This window comes from Coenobita brevimanus, chromosome 101 (genome assembly GCF_032717465.1).
Source record: "Coenobita brevimanus isolate Jiangsu-jjx chromosome 101, ASM3271746v2, whole genome shotgun sequence".
In the NCBI taxonomy this organism is placed as follows: Eukaryota; Metazoa; Arthropoda; class Malacostraca; order Decapoda; family Coenobitidae; genus Coenobita; species Coenobita brevimanus.
In genome coordinates this window covers 69,367,243-69,384,742 of record NC_137054.1, presented here as the reverse complement: position 1 = coordinate 69,384,742, position 17,500 = coordinate 69,367,243, and positions in this window count along the sequence as shown.

Genomic DNA, 17,500 nt, shown 5'->3' with positions numbered 1-17,500 from the left:
GAAGGAAGGAGGAAGGGATAGTAGTATGAAAAGGAAAGGGAAGGAAGATAGCCAACAGACAGTCGCAGGTAAGTAAGAATATCGAGGTAGGCAGAATGGAAGAGAAAAAAAAACTAAAAAAAAAACACACACACACAGAGGAAAAGGAAGGAAGGAAGGGAAAGAAGAGGAAAAGGAGAAGGAGAATGGAAAGGAGGAGAGGGAAAGGAGACCAAATATGTTAAAGAAGGAGGAAGAAAGAAGGAATGGTAGGGCGAAAAACTGTTCCAGGTTGCAAACAGGTCCCGAGGTCCATTCAGAGAAATTGCCTTTTTGACCAATAAAAAAATCAAAGTCTGTAAAGTTAGCAAAAAAAATACAGTATCTATGCATATGGAACTAATACGCATCTGTGTACAAAATATTAGGGCTCTACTTACCATACAAGAGCAGTAATGACAATGAGAACCTGGGTGGCAAGTGGTGAGTGGAAAATGTATCAAACACTATTATTTCTCTGATTGAACTGTCCCACGATTGGCCCTTCCGAGATCGGGAATATTAAGGTGATGTGCGCATGTATGGTGGTCACGGAGGGTGTAAGGGGAGCGGCTCGTACGCCAATATTCACCAGCTTCCCGCCACAGTTTTGCGTCGCGCGTAAATATGATGCCGAGATCGTGGTCATGAGACACCTACCGATAAAGTCGCGATGGTGGAAAGAAGACCTGAAAGGGTTGGAAGGCAAATGAGGGGAAAGAGAGAGAGAGAGAGAGTAGAATCAAGTCTGTAAGAATGAAAGAAGAAATAAGAACGAAAGAAGAGAAGGAAGATGAGGAGGAGAAAAAGGAAAGAAGAAAGAAAAAAGTGAGAAAGGAGAAGGAAGGAGGAAAAAACAAAGAAAAAAAAAGACAGAGATGGCAGGAGGGAGAGAGAATGGAGCGATAAAAAGAAAGGAGGAAGAATGTGAGGACTTAGAAGGGGAGGACATTGACAGAGTGTGGTAAATGGTGTGCTTAGCGAGAGAGAGAGAGAGAGAGAACAATGGTGCCTTCCTCCTTTTCCTTTTCTCCCAAACTTTATAAATGTAGCCAACTTCATCCATCAAGCGAAAGCAAACAGACAAGCAGGCAGGCAAACACCCAAGCGAGAACCCATTAACACCTTCAATGCTATTATTTCCTTTTAGGGTACTCCTCCTGCCTCCTGGGAAAAGGCCGCACCGAAAGTCGAAAAAGGGGGTGTACTGCCGGGGTGGACGGAAAATTGGCGATAAGAGAGACGTGGAATTCCGTTTTCATTTGGCCGGAGGATTCAACGCTTTGTAATCCTCCTTTGCTGACATTTTTATTTCTCTTTTTAAACAGCGCCTAAGGTAGTCTTTTTACTCTCATTAATATTTTCCTCCAATTGTCTGCATCAAACTATATGAACATTATACATCACGCCATTCATTTTTTTTTTTTTTCATAATGGAGAAAGAAACCCAGCCTCGTAGTCGCCTTGGGGAGGGGAAGGAGACCATAAACACCAGCACCATTACCCCTTCTCCTGGTGACGACCTAATGAGACATCTTGGACTTTTGTCTCTTACTTTCTGTTAGTTTCTACAACAGTCGCCGTCTTTCCTTGAACTTTCTCTCTGTTGGACACCTGCTCCCCTCCTATAAACCTCACCTTGTTTTCCTCGTTGGTACAGTTGTCTAAGCCTACTGACAGCATAGCCTTCTGTGTATCCTTCCGCTTTTCCTGTACTCATATCGGAACCAAAGGTGGCTGTTACAAATACGCAGGAACCTAACTTGCTCTCGTATTCATAACTTGATTCTTCAGAATTTCTAAACTCTGACTTTGGCTGTTTGTGTCATTCTCTTACTAAATTATATGTGAGCAGTTTACTTATTCCTTGTTTTTATTGACAATACAAATTTCTTTTATAATCTTACTTCTACAGTGGAATCTCTCTGAAATCGTCATTTTAGGTGATTTCATTGTTCATTATCATCTCTGACTGTCCCTTCCATATCCACCTGGTGAACACAGCTACCTCTTGTCTATCCTTAATGACCTAAGGCAGCTTGTACAGTATCCTGTCCGCTTCCCTAACTGCCGAATAAAGAGTTTCAACATGATCATTTTCTTTCAACTTATCCTCCTGCTTACTCCTACAATAATTTTTTTCCCCACTAGGCTCCTCCAACCACAGTCTTATCCCAGCATCCTGTTTTAACGTTCCAGTACTGCTTGTGGCTCTCCCCAAGAAGTGGTGTCTGTGAGATTTTGGCGCTGCGGTTTGAAAGGCTCTCAGGCAGACCTTCTTTTATTTTTCTCTGGAATGGCTACTGTTTCCATGGCAGACGTTCATGAGAGCGTGTCTCGCGCATTATGGAGGTTATTCTCGTGGGCATGAAGACATACAAGTAATTTCCTTTTTCTTACCCCTTGACTAACAAATAAAAAAAAAATTGAAATCATCTATTTATCTATCTAAAGCCAGACGCCATTATCCCGTAAGGGGCGGCCATTTGTCTTTCAGTTGTTTTACAGGGAGGGGTACTAACCCCTCTCTTGTATTTTGCTCTCTCTTGTATTTTGTTCTTATCTTGGAAGGAACAGTTTTTGCGGGCTCGTGGTCTTTGGTTCCTTCTTCCCAGCATTAAAAAAAAAAAAAAACTGCCAATCCACTTATTCTAATCCTGTCTAAAACAAAGTGGTTTTCAGAATATTATCACCACCAAGTTTTCCCTGATTCTTGTAGTGTTTATGTTATTGGCCAGAATCGAGCCGTCTCTCCTTCGTCTTGCCAAAAATAATTTCGTTAATTCCAAGTATTCTGATCTACCTCTAATTCTTCCTTCTCCTTTTTACACATTGTCAAAAAACTTCCCTTGTAACATTTTTTCTTCTTCCTTCCCTTCTCGCTTCCATTCTAAATGCTCTGTAGCTGTTTCTTCTAATAACAATGCAAAGCTCTTTGTCAAATCTTTCTCCTGTAACTCGCTTTTGGACTAGAAGATTTTTCATCAGCTTGGGAGAGATATATGGTAGTGAGTCAATCCCTTCAATCTAAGGATGTGATTTTGATGATATTCTTTCCCGTAGCAGACGATTTTATTCAGGTACAAAGACCCCCTACATACGGGAGGGGATAATGAAGGCTATTTCTAACCCTCTACTCTGCAGTAAATCGCCTGGTAATAAATAATAATAATAATAATAATAATAATAATAATAATAATAATAAAGTTCTAAGCCTGTACGTATTAACAAGGGTACCATTGCAAAAGAACGGACGATAAAACCAAAAAGAAAAATAAGTGTACATATAAACACGATAGCAAAACAAGTCACAAGGAAAGGCAATAAAATGTAACAACAGCAAAAATCACCACAACATCCTGACCAACAAGGCAGAGCGCTCGGTTGTAAACACACACACACACACACACACACACACACACACACACACACACACACAATAAAATCAGGAATGAAAACAAACAAAAAAAAAGCTCTGAAAACACCCCTATAAAACTCCTAGGCACCTGCTAGAGACAGAGAGAGAGAGAGAGAGAGAGAGAGCCCGTTCCCGAGGTCAGTAATCCACCTATCTCACACACCAACAGAGAGCTCATCCCTCTGACTGTACAAGCTCTAGAATGACTGAATTAATATCTCCATGTATACGACTACTGGACCTCTAATCCATGGCCTCTTACATCGCATGCATGTGAGCCTCAAGAAATACCAAATGCCTACCTACCTACCTACCTACCTACCTACATGATTACATACATAAGATACGTAGGTAGATAGATGAAGACAGATAAATCGCCATCTAAAGTTCTCTGCCAGCCTTTTCCGTACTCGAGAATCTGAGCCAATCTTTGCCATGTTTTTCGTCTCTTCTTGAGTCTCCATCTCCTACCTCGCCTTTTCCTGCGACTTGCCATTTCTTTTTTTCTCTTTTTTTTTTTAACCTGTCCAACATCCAGCACAGACATGATGGTTTGCTTCCTGGGGGTTAACAGTCCTATGTGCCATTCACCTTCATCTGTTACCTCTTGGGCACTACTACTCACCGTCCATATTGAATACATGCTATAGTAGGACTCGCGCACGTTTGCGGCTGTGGTGTGGCCCGCACCTGTGTACAATGGTGCCACGTTTCCCCAACTTGCGATGTGAAACGGAAGCTATTTATGTACAAGGCATCACAAATTCGATAAATTCAGATGAATAAAACTTACACTTGTGTATTTTGATGGATGAATCAACAGTAATCTTATTATGCATAAAATATTTATACAGTAACGCAGAAACATGGCATACATATTGTACAGTGTTGCTAAAAGAAATTGTAGTCACTTTTAATAGTTTTTAGCGTAGTTTTAGGGTGGGTAATAATATCACAGTTATGGATATAAGATAATGAGCCTGAAGAAATATGCCAATATCCAAAGTAAAAGAAATAATTCATGTAATTCTTGTGAGTGGCAACACTTACACACCTCTGGCCTAAGGTAAAGTACGTACCTCCATAGACCCAAGCATATCTTGTACAGGTGTTGCTAGGGAAAAATGCTCACATTTACCGGCTTTTACCATAATTTTAAGGGCGAGGAATAATCACATTTATAATCATAAGCTAATATGTAGGACAAAATAGTAGGCATATGCCAATACCGAAGAAAAAAAAAAAACACATTATTCACTCGCGAGCGGCAACACTTCCACACCCAGTCGGTGAGAGAGAGAGAGAGAGAGAGAGAGGCAGGAGAGGGGCATGCACTGAATGCATTGTCGGCATCACTAAATATAACAAAACGAAATTAATAAATGAAAGCACAATTATAAATAACTTATAAAAGAATCAAAAGTACTCAGGGTGGCTCACATTTCCCGCCAGGAGAGAGAGAGAGAGAGAGAGAGAGAGAGAGAGAGATAACGGTATAGAAAACGTGGCACACTGTACACAGGTGCGGGCCACACCACAGCCGCAAACGTAGGCGAGTCCTACTATAGGGCCTGTTACCCAGGTCTGGTTTAATGGTATTAGTGGGGGTGCTTTTATTACACGTTGCTGGGTGTTGTGGAATATCAGTGAAGTGTGTATTAAAAACAATGGCAAAAAATAATTAGACGTTCTATGCTTAGGCTGGGACGCAACTCGCGTTCTTTCAGGCTGCAGACAGCTTCCCAGACCACTTGACCACCACCTGAACCTGGTTTTATCTCTTAATTATACATCCAGTTTGTTATCTTTAATCACTTCCACAAAATCCGTCACTTTAATAATCTCTTACCCACGTTGCTTTCCCTCTTTCAGTCCAATTTTCATCTAAACTCTCTCCCTTGTTCCCAGCGAACTCAATTTGCTCTTCACTAATTTTTTAGAGTTAGTTTCCGATACGTACGTCATAGTTAAGACTACAATCCGGTTATTTAGTCTACTTCTCTAACATAACTGGTGACGTGTCCGTGTTGTCACAGTGTTTTTCAAGAGCCACTTAACTGTGATGCTATTTTTATTTTCGTTTTTACAGTTTTTCGCTGCCTTTAGAACAACTTAAATAGAGTCAACTTTCTTAGGACTTTTTCACGAGTTCCATTTACGTTGCTATGGGCGTTGGTGTTGAACGTTATTTATTTTACTTATTTATTTTTCTTTTTATTTAGTAGCATCCCCAATAAGACCTTCCTTGTTAGGGCTACTGAGAATCACCTGTGGATCTTCAGCCTTTCTAATCTCGCACTGTCACCTGTAAGTCTTACTCAGAGCATGCATTCTCTTTCTCCATCACACCTAATATTTTCCATAAACTTGGTGAAATTGTGTGGCAATACGTCAGTCCCTTCTGTGTGTGTGTGTGTGTGTGTGTGTGTGTGTGTGTGTGTGTGTGTGTGTGTGTGTGTGTGTGTGTGTGTCAGCAGTCGAGTCACAGCAGTATCATTTGCATAGGCGGTCTGTGGGAGTCTTGCAATATTTTTTTTTTTTCACATTGCGTATTTAGAAAGACCCGTTTCTCTACTGAGTCAAGGTCCCAGTAATATACCCTACAAAATCTAAACACATAGCGGTTTTATTAAATTTTTCGGTGTTCTCGACTATCTGCTTCATGTCACTCTCGAAGGTCAATCTTCAGGTCCAGTCTGACCCTTCGCATCCATAGAGTGAGGTCATTTCAGGTGTGCTCATATCTGCCCAGGTCTGGTCATACCAGGTCATCAGGCCAAATTAGGTACATTTTGACAATCCCATTTAGGTCCATTAGGCTAGGGAATCAAATTGGGTTATGTGATAATTGGTTAGGACATTTATTATTAAACTTAGGCCAGATTGGGTCAACTTTTCTTTATTAAATCAATTTCTGGTCCTCCCTGGTCCTCTTCGGTCACTTGATATCCAATCATGTCAATCGAGGTGACCGATTCAGACCAAAACTACAAATCCATGTTATAAAAAAAAAAAAAAAAAAAAAAGCTGTTCCTAAGCAATGTGTTTTTGTTTTGTTTTTTTTCGAAAAATATATGTTTTGGAACCGTTTTCTTTTCGTTTTATCTCTATTTTCTGTATTTTGTAGGGTAGACTCGGGTAGATAAGGGAGGCGTGTGCTGGACAGGCTGGGTTGCGGTGGGTGCTGGGATAAGATAGGGGGAATAGGGGACGCTTACCCTATACTCCGTAGGTAGACCGGAATGGGGCTCAGGGCAAAGGTATCTCGTCGACATTCATGGGTAAAGTGGTAGAAAAGATAAACATAGAGAACAGAAAATTGTGTGTAGAAAGGGTGGTGACAGCGGAATGGAGTGTGTAGAATAGCGTGCATAGAATAAGTATAGATGGCAGAAGAGAGTGTAGAATGGCTTGTGACAGCGAAGAGGAGTGTGTAGAATATGTACTGAGGGCACAGGGATAGTGTACGTGTAGATTGGTTTGTGGCAGAGGAGAGGAGTGTGTAGAATGCATAGTGGGCTGAGAGGAGTATGTAGAAAGGCCTGTGGCAGAGACGAGTGTGTGTACTGTATAGAGGGGCGAAAGGAGTATGTAGAATGGCTGGTGACAGAGAGAGGAATGTGTAGAATTAATGGAGAGCGGAAAGTAGTGTGTAGAATGCTTTGTGACAGGGGAGAGGAGTGTGTAGAATGGATAGGGATGGGGGCGAGTGGCGGGATATTCCACAGAGAAGAGGGGGACAAAAAAAATGGTTAGTATGAGCAGATAGGAGGCGAGAGGATGGGACTGGATGATGATGGATGGTAGGATAAGACATGAATAGCACTGCCTGTGAGGATAGGTATGTAGGGTGGAGGTTAAGGAAGTGATATGGGTTTAAAGGAATGTTTTGTCCATACGAAAAAATTAATGAGAGGAACAAAAAAGGAAAATAGGACAAAAGGAAAGCACGCTGGGTGAGAGTATGTCTGTCCTTCAGCAGCTCAGTGTAAATAAACAATAAATAAATGAAGATAAAGAGGTAGATAGAAAAATCCAAGGGAGAGAGAGAGAGAGAGAGAAATGAACTCAATCCAGCGCCTTGTCTGTCTGTCTGTCTGTCTCTCTCTCTCTCTCTCTCTCTCTCTCTCTCTCTCTCTCGACTAATCTTCATTATCCTTCTGAGCAGTCCAACATTTCTTTCCCCCGCCAAAACACACACACACACACACACACACACACACACACACACACACACACACACACACACACACACACACACACACACACACACACACACACACACACACACACACATACGAACAAATAAACAAACAACAAACGCTCCTCTCTCTCTCTCTCTCTCTCTCTCTCTCTCTCTCTCTCTCTCTCTCTCTCTCTCTCTCTCTCTCTCTCTCTCTCTCTCTCATAGCTTCTTCTGCTCTACAAAGGGTCATCGCGCATATAAAATTTTCTTAAAACATTTTCATTCGGATTTTCAAAAAAGAGACTACTTTGAGTGTGAGTGTGTGTGTGTGTGTGTGTGTGTGTGTGTGTGTGTGTGTGTGTGTGTGTGTGTGTGTGTGTGTGTCAGTTTTAGCCTAGATTTCATGTCTAAACTTTTCGGCAGAGTTATGAGGCAAGAGAGAGGAAATTCAATTACGTTTATTAAGTCTATATTTAGCTTTCTAGTAAAGTCATCAGTAGAGATTTTTATTTATTTATGTATTTATTTATTTACTGGCATATTATAAATTTTTCTGACTTCATTATCACATGCAGTAATCACCTTAATTTCACGGCAGTATTAAATAACTAGGTAAGACCTCCAGGATCACCATAACCTTGGCAACGAAATCATATTTGTACCTATTCCAATTTTCATGAGTATATATAAATTACTGTAGTCGATTTTGGTGCTGAAAGAAAAATTAGTCTTGAAATTCCCTTATGTTTTCCAGTTATTCTTAGGGGAGTAAGAAAAACGGGGGATAGAAGTATATAAAAGGTTTTCTCTTTATATTTCAGGAATAAGTTCATCAATTACCCCTTTCAGTGGTTGTAACACTGGAACTTCGTTGTAGCTAGTACTGATATTTGATTATCTATCTGTCTCTATCTATATCTATCTATCTGTCTGTCTGTCTCTCTCTCTGACTGTATGTCTATATCTATCTATCTCTATCCATCTGTTTTTCTGTCTCAATCTACCTACCTATCTCTTTATCTATCTATCTATCTATGCCTCTCTCTGCCAACCTATACATCTATCTGTCTATCGTTCTGTCTATCTGTCTACCCATCTACCTACCCATCTATTTAACCATATGATTGTATGTATGTATGTATGTATCCATTTATGTATCTATCCATCGATTATATATCTATCTGTCTAGTCCTTCATTCCATTTCTTGGTAGTAAGTATTATGCTGTTCAAAGCAAAATATCCCCAAGTTCTCTCAAAAAGCAAGCTTTAAATCTTCTACTTCACTCTCATGTTTTTATATATACAAAGGATCTGTTTTCCGAGGCTTATCAATCTTCTGCATAGGTAAGTTTGATCATAGTAACGTGATCCTTTACTGAGGGTCGTCTTTCAGTCATTCACAGCCATTAGAAGCCACACAGACGCCTCATTAACTTCACAAACACTGGAAATAAGAAAACTGTTTGTACTGTCATCCGTAGTTCAACGCACCCCATAGCAGAGATCCTTCATACAAAATTACATCCGCTCTTCCTAGTTCGTCACCAGGTCTTATATTCCTTTACTCAGCTTTGGAACTTTTTGGTATATGCACTAAATGAGTTATCTGTGTATTATATTTTTTTTCTTGCATACACCCTTGGAAAACTGGCAGAGGTGATGGTACTTCTTTGTCACATCCTAGGTGATCTTTTGTATATGCCTAAACTTATCTAGATTTCATGAATAACTCCTAATTATTAGATTTGTTACTCCACTATTGAAAGTACGTTCTTATTTGAACTGTGTTGTTCAATTAAATAATTATATTGGCTTTCAAACATCTATTACTATATTTTACATTTAACTGGGAAAATTCTCATATATCTCCTCATTAGCAGCAGGTTGAGGCTGGAATCAGGAACGTCTCAGAATAATGTTCATAATATATTTTTATCCTCGAAATAATATCAAGGTTCTCCAGTGATGAAAGTATATATATATTAATTTACCTATTCACCTGTTTATTTGCCTATTTGTCCCGGATACACACTATGATAGAAGTGATTGTCAGAAATGTGAATAAAGATGCCGTTATTTTTCCGTACATTTAGCATTCATAATTAAATGGCAGTTAAAGGTCATGAAACAGGAGGATGGGATTCTTTTTAACATATTTTTTTGGTTCATAATATTCTAGGTTAAAATCCGTGAGTAATGATAATATCCATTTCACAGTAAGCTACAGCAAAAATTCCTGTACGATAAAAGAAGCTAAATATGTGTACCTGGTAGCTGATGTCAAATTCTTCATCTGTTTGTCGAAGGAAGTGATTTTTCGAAGGTACCGCTGGCTAGATATGCACTAAATATCTTATATTCATGTTTACAGCCTCCTCGGTTCAAAGATTTTTGGGCTGGGGGAAATTTTTAAGACACGGTTTGCGTAGGGAAAAGACAGTTGTTTCCCTACTTCTGCTTAGGTTAGGACTCCCTGGGAAGGATGGGAGTCCGAGAGAGAGAAATCAAGAGAAAAGGAGAGCAGAAAGGAAGAAGAGAAATGGGGATGGGAGATAAAGATAGAAAAAAAAAAAAAAGGAAGCACAATGAATGCGGTCCAGTTAAAGTCTGTAATGTAAATAAAATATAATAATAAGCAAAGTTCGAAGAAAATCATACAGAACGAGGGAAGAGAAAATTATGGAAATACGAAGAGTTACAGCCTAATTCTAAAAAGGCTTAGTCAGAATAGGAGGAAGTTTGAATGCTGATTGGATGTATGTACGAGGCTTGTCACCATATGCAGATTTCCATTGTACTATTTTTACACTACACTCTAAGTTTAATTTTCCCCAGATAATCAGTATTCTGTTTTCCTCTATATTCTTACCCAGATAACGTAACCTAATCTAACGAAATGACCTAAATAACAAACTAACCTAACCTGATTTTAGCGATGACAAACCCATACCTAACCTAGACATTGGTGAATCGGAAGAAAGTGGAGAATGACACACAGAAGAAGCTTTGTGTGTGTGTGTGTGTGTGTGTGTGTGTGTGTGTGTGTGTGTGTGTGTGTGTGTGTGTGTGTGTGTGTGTGTGTGTGTGTGTGTGTGTAAAGGCCGTATTCAGTATTCAGTATTCAGGAGTAAAAAGATGATTCGTAACGCCTTCTCCTCTGTGGTTTAGGCTGTTTATTTTACCTTTTTCATGATCTTGTACGTTACTGGGGAAAAAATGTGTCAAGAAATGCATATATCACGAGAGAGAGAGAGAGAGAGAGAGAGAGAGAGAGAGAGAGAGACGAGGCAGTGTGGAGCAGGTGGGGCTAATTGGAGAAGCCAGGTAAGGACGGGTAATGTGCCAGGTACGGTGGAGGTAACATCTTTAAGGTGTGTGTGTGTGTGTGTGTGTGTGTGTGTGTGTGTGTGTGTGTGTGTGTGTGTGTGTGTGTGTGTGTGTGTGTGTGTGTGTGTGTGTGTGTGTGTGTGTGTGTGTGTGTGTGTGTGTGTGTGTGTGTGTGTGTGTGTGTGTGCATACTAAGCAATGAGTTAAGTGTACTGCTGCAAAAAAAAAAAAAAAAAAAAAAAAAAAAAAAAAAAAGCGAAGTACACAACAACTTCTAACAGCTTTTGCGAACATAACCTACTAGACAATATGAAAATGTAAATGAGGATAACAAATCGCTAGAGAAGAGGTGTTACGTACGCTATTTAACCCGGGGAGAATACGGTTCGATATCACTCCAACATCAACAAAGGACGATACCCTAGTGCTAAAGATAACCTGAGTGGGTATAGGAATTTATAAAGGGAAAATCAACGTATCATCCCAGCCAGAGATCAAAATATTCAACGGGGCGTCTGTGTGGATGATGGGGAGAGGGGAGAAGCTAAAACGGTCCCGGGAAAAACTGGTAATGCAATATTCACACAGGGACGAAAATATGGCAGGCTCTTCTCGTGGGTAATGTCTATAGAGGGGATGATTTTTTTAAAGAGAAGATGAAGAGAGGAAGGAAAAACAAATTAAATCAAAAAATAATTCCATACATCAGGTTACAGGTGTCCTCCAATACAATACCTCGTGTGAAAAATGAGGAAGCTTATCTAGACACATTTTTCTTTTTTTCGTTTCTTTTACAGGAGCTCCGACATGCTTGCCTGCGTCCGCTTTGGTCACCTAATGGCGGCTGTCCACGCTCCTCGATCCCTGGCAGCCTCCCTATTCAGTCCCTTATCCCTGAAGTCACACTCTATGACCTCGTCCAAGGTCTTTTTTTCTGTCTGCCTCTTGTTACTTCCTCTCAACGTTCACACCGTTCACCCTCCGCACCCAGTTGTCATCTTCCATCCTTTCCACATGGCCAAACCGTCTCAGTCAACCCCTCCTCATCACAACACCAATAAATTCAAGACCCATCCTTCCTCCCAACTCTCCATTCTCAGTCCTACCTTCCCTCCTCCTCCGACGCCTCATTCAAGGACGCAATGCAGAAGACTGAGAAAAGGGTAATGGCGCTTTAGTTAGGACAATACTGACAAAGATGATAAAGTAATAGATTGGTATATTCTTTCCACTTCCATATGATTTAAAGTCAAGTTTGGAAAGACTTATCGTGTTCAAAGAGTAAGTGAACTCTATCTTTGACCCACTGATTCAAAACTAAATAAATAAATAAATAAATAAATAAATCTCTAAGCTTATCATAAACGTCTATAAATGCAAGAATAATATATAAAAAAACATCCTCGAGCTGAAAGGCTAAGGAATATTTGAAGTGCAAACTGGAAAATACAAAATGAATCTAGAATTTGCGATATTGGCTGAATACGGAAAATATATATATAAAAAAAACTGTTCTAAACTGGTGGTGCAAAAAAAAAAAAAAGGACTGAATGATAGACAGCAGAAAAAAAAAAGTGGAGAGAGAGAGAGAGAGAGAGAGAGAGAGAGAGAGAGAGAGAGAGAGAGAGAGAGAGAGAGAGAGAGAGAGAAGGTGCTATGAAAATACAGGTGAAAAACATGTTTCGCAAATGGCTCAAAAATGCAAACATTCGGAGGGGCAACTAAAAAGCCTCATGTAAACTCACGCTCTCCCCTCAGACACACACACACACACACACACACACACACACACACACACACACACACAAAGGGAAAAGTACGCAGTGAAAATACAGAACAAAAAAGATATATGTAAATGGTCTGAAACGCATGAATATAGCACCGAAATTTTAAGCTGAGCAATATGCCGTGGTTCTATGTAGCGGTTCAATAGGGAGGAAAATTGGAAAGGGAGAGCATCATATCTGGTGTAAAAATGATATATATATACGCTGAAAGGGAGATAAAAATACGTATTGCTGGTACGCCCTCATCTGGGAAAGCGTTTATGAGTTTTTCTTGGACTGTGCTGTGTATGAAAATAAGGCAGTTTATAATTTTATCTTCATCCATGCAAACTACCTTTAGCTTTATATATGCAGCTACCAAATTACCTTTAGCTTTAGTTATACAGCTTCCATATTACTTCATCTTCACTCATACAGCTTCCAAGTTACCTTATTTTCACTTATGCAGTTATCAGATTACCTTTAGCTTCATTCATGTAGCTACCAAATTACCTTAGCTTCACTCATGCAGCTACCAAATTACCTTTAGCTTCACTCATGCAGCTACCAAATTACCTTCAGCTTCACTCATGCAGTTACCAAATTACCTTATCTTCACTCAATCAGCTACCAAATTACCTTCATCTTCACTCATGCAGCTACCAAATTACCTTTATCTTCACTCATGCAGCTACCAAATTACCTTTATCTTCACTCATGCAGCAACGAGACATTTCCAACCAAACTCATTATTGAAGTGGAAGGTGTGACAAACAAAAGGATTCTTGTTAATAGTTAATTCTTATGCATAGTTGTTTATAGCAGAAAATGGCTATGATTCCTTTTTTTTATGAACAAGGTCCCCGTATAGCTTTGCCTGAGAGAGAGAGAGAGAGAGAGAGAGAGAGAGAGAGAGAGAGAGAGAGAGAGAGAGAGAGAGAGAGAGAGAGAGAGAGAGAGAGAGAGATCCACCTTCTTACTGCCACAAGAAGAGAGAGAGTATTATCCACCTATTTACTGCAACACGCCGAGAGAGAGAGAGAGAGAGAGAGAGAGAGACACTATCCTATCCCCCTATCCACCTACATGTATTTACTAGCACAAGCCCAATCCCCGGAGTTCATCCAGGGTGGTAGGTACAAAAATGCCTCCCAGATCCCCTATCACCGTTCATCTCCATCCCCACCAGCCACTTCATCCTACCCTCCCTCATATACCCTTCCCCTCTATCCTTCCATGTCGTTTAGTTAGAGCAAATACGGTATGTGGTGCTCAGTTCTGGTTTGGCGAGGATATTCGGATCATGAACTAAAATATAAGGGGGAAAAACTCCCATAAAGACAGTCTAAGAAGATGAAGTGAGTGAATGGTAAGCCTGTGATGGAAGTTTACTGTAAGCATGATCTGGTATGTCGAATGGTGCTATGAGGGGAAAAAAATGGGAGTTGCTCAGTATTCGACGTAAGAGCTGAACCTCTTGTATATGACGAGTTTTTTATGTTTAAATTTGTTACTTCCGGATGTTATTAATCTAGGAGAGCAATTTTTTATAGAAAGTTCCATAAAACCTATTTCTAACCTCTCTAAGTGTCTAAAAATAAATAAATAAATAAATAAATGCAATATGAATAAAATAGGTGTAAGATAGCAAGGTTGACATTTAAAACGATGCCAAGGAACTGAAAGTGGGTTAAAACATTCGGGGAAGTCTAAAAACCGACGAGGCAAGACAGACCCCAGCCGGATTTCCCTTCCTGCCGGAGCCGCGCATGTAAACAAAGAAAGCCAACCAGCGCGGGGAGCCGAGTGTGTCCCAGGCAGAACCGATCAACTTTCCCTTCTCGGTAGCCGCACGTGACTCACTCTCACACATTCCTACTCAGGCTATATTCGTTTGGCTCTGCTCACACTCACTTCCCCCCCCCCTCCCTCTTTCCCCGCCCCTCATCTCCCCGCTCACCCCCTCACTCCTCATTTGGGGAGAGAGGAAGATGGTGTCGACGCGTAGTGAGCATTATGGCACTCTTGCGTCACTCCAAGTAACACCTACGCAATGCCCGGCCAGAGTACTCTTGCCATACACGGTTCCGTCTTTATGTCACCCTGAGGTATTTTAAGGCCTGGGAGGTATTTCCTGCTCCGTACTATATTTTCCTCCTTATATATGACAAATGTAGTACAAATGCCATCACTAACGCCGCATGTATCACCGGAATAATAAACAAAGAGGACTCCCAGACACGAGTTGCGGCGTCCTGGCAATTGTAATCGATAGTAGTTGACGTCACTACTGACGTCATAGCCTGGGGTGAAGATGATCACACTGTTTTGGTCTTTTACTTTAATACGGACAAAACGGACAGCCATTTTTTATAACAGTAACTTCAACAGGTTTAGTAGTGTAGAGAGATTATGCAAAATATTTCCTGTGACCTAAAACTGACGCATACGGCCACTAAATTGTCGTGAAAATAACGCGGCCAGTCACGCTGGCACCTCCACCCGGCACAAGTGAATGAATCTACGCCGCCAAAAACTTGACCGTGAAATGCCTTGAAGGTTAAAACTGTTAGACAAACGACCGGAGCAACGACCAATGAGGCGAGGCGATTAACCCAGACAAGCAGATATACACAGACAACACCACACCACCTCGACACAACAACTACACACATACACTTAGATATACATACGCGTACACACATACACACCCACCCCCCTTACCTCCACACACTACCAGGGGAATATTCCGCTATGAGTTTTGTGCGTGGAACCAAGGAAGGAAGGAGGGCGTGACGTAAGAGGAAGAAAGGTAGTGACGTCAGAGGAAGCTGATGACGTAGGTAGTAGGTGATCAGGAGAAGTAGTAGGAGGATGGAAAGTCATGATTTGAAAGTGATGACGTTGATGAAAATGATGACACGGTAACACGTAGAAGGAATAAAAGTGATGACGTAGGAATGAAAGTGATGACGTAGGAAGAATGTAATGACGTATGATTAAAGGATGACGATAGAAGTGGAAGGATGCGGAAGACAGAAGGAAGGTGATGACAGGTGAAAAGCAAGGTGATGACGTAGAAGTGATGACGTAAATGGAAGGACCGAGATGACGTAAGTGAGAGCAAGGTGATGAGAGGTAGAAGGAAGGTGATAACACAGGTGGAAGCAAGGTGATGACAGGCAGGAGCAAGGTGATGAGACAGGTAATAGGAGAGCGATGACGTCGGTGGAAAGATGATGACAGAGGAAGGCAGGTAATGACAAGGTAATGACGTAAAAAGATGAAGACGCACGCAGGTGAAAGGTAGATAATGACGTAGGAAGAAAAAAAAAAGAAAATGCTGGTATATAATAATTTTCGCTGATATGGAGAAGTTTTTTAGACTTAAGGGAAAAAATGTCTTCTCCATTAACCCTTTTCTTACTTACGAACTGTCTTAAGAAAAATATATTCGTCTGATAAAACCTTGAAGGAAAAAATAAACCTTGAGCTAAAAGTGTTAAAAGGTGACTGAGAATTTCCTCCTGGCAAGTGTAGGTATTGATTACCACGTGTAAGCGCTCTCATGGACACACACACACACACACACACACACACACACACACCAAAACAAAACACCCCTCACCTAAAACACACCACACACACACACAACGCACAAAAATTCTCATCCCTTACCCCGACACACTCACTCTAGCATCCAAACAGCGCCGCCTACGCACAGTCTATGAGCGCCACGTCCCAGGAGCAGACCACAAACTGACCTAAATTTGGAGGGACCAAGAAATTTCCGACACAACCCTCACCGTCTTGAGATGTCGATTCTAAGAAGAGGAGGAAAAACCAAGTAGCTCGGGGTCTTGGTGGCATCTTGGGAGAGAGAGAGAGAGAGAGAGAGAGAGAGAGAGAGAGAGAGAGAGAGAGGGGCACACTGGGTCTTGCTTGTGGCTGCTGGGGGAGGAAGGAGAAAGGAGACGAAGAAGAGAGGAAGAGGAAGAAGATGGGGGGGATGAGGAACAAGGTGCGGTGGAAGTGGAAGAGAGGACACTGAGCAAACTGAAGGTAAAAGAGAGAGAGAGAGAGAGAGAGAGAGAGAGAGAGAGAGAGACGCACATCCCCTCATGCTGGTGGCTGGTTGGGGAAGCAGGTGAGGCACGAAAAACAAAAGAGGAAGAGGAAGGGGAAGAGAGAGAGAGAGGGAGATGGAATATACAAGAGCACAGAGGAAGAGGGTACAGGAAGAGGGTACAGGAAGAGGGTAGTGTAAGACGGAGAGAGAGAGAGAGAGAGAGAGAGAGAGAGAGAGAGAGGAGAAAAGAAGAAAATAAAAGTAAGAACAAACAGAAACGGGGGAGAAAAGAAGGAAGAGGAAGAGAGGGAAAATACAGGAAGGAAGTACAAAAAAGCCAGGAACAGTGGGAGGAAGAGGGGAGCAGGGAGAAGAGAGGAGAGAGAGAGAGAAGAGGAGAATTACAGGGAAGGTGAAAGAGAGAGGAGGATTTGAGAGAAGAGAAGTAGAGAGAGGAAGTAGGAGGAGGAGGAGAAGAGAAAGTAACAGGAAGGGATGAGAGGAAGGTAACGGACGACAATGTAGGAAGAGCAGGTAGACGAGAGAAAAAAATTGGAGGGTAGGAAGAGGAAAGATGCTGGGAGGAGGAGGAGGAGAAGGAGAAGGAGGAGGGAGAGGCGAAAAAGAAAGAAGAATGAGGAAAGAGTAAGAATGACGGAGACTGCCTCGAGAGAAAAGGGAAAATATTAAGGGAGAAAGACAAGAGCAGGGGAGG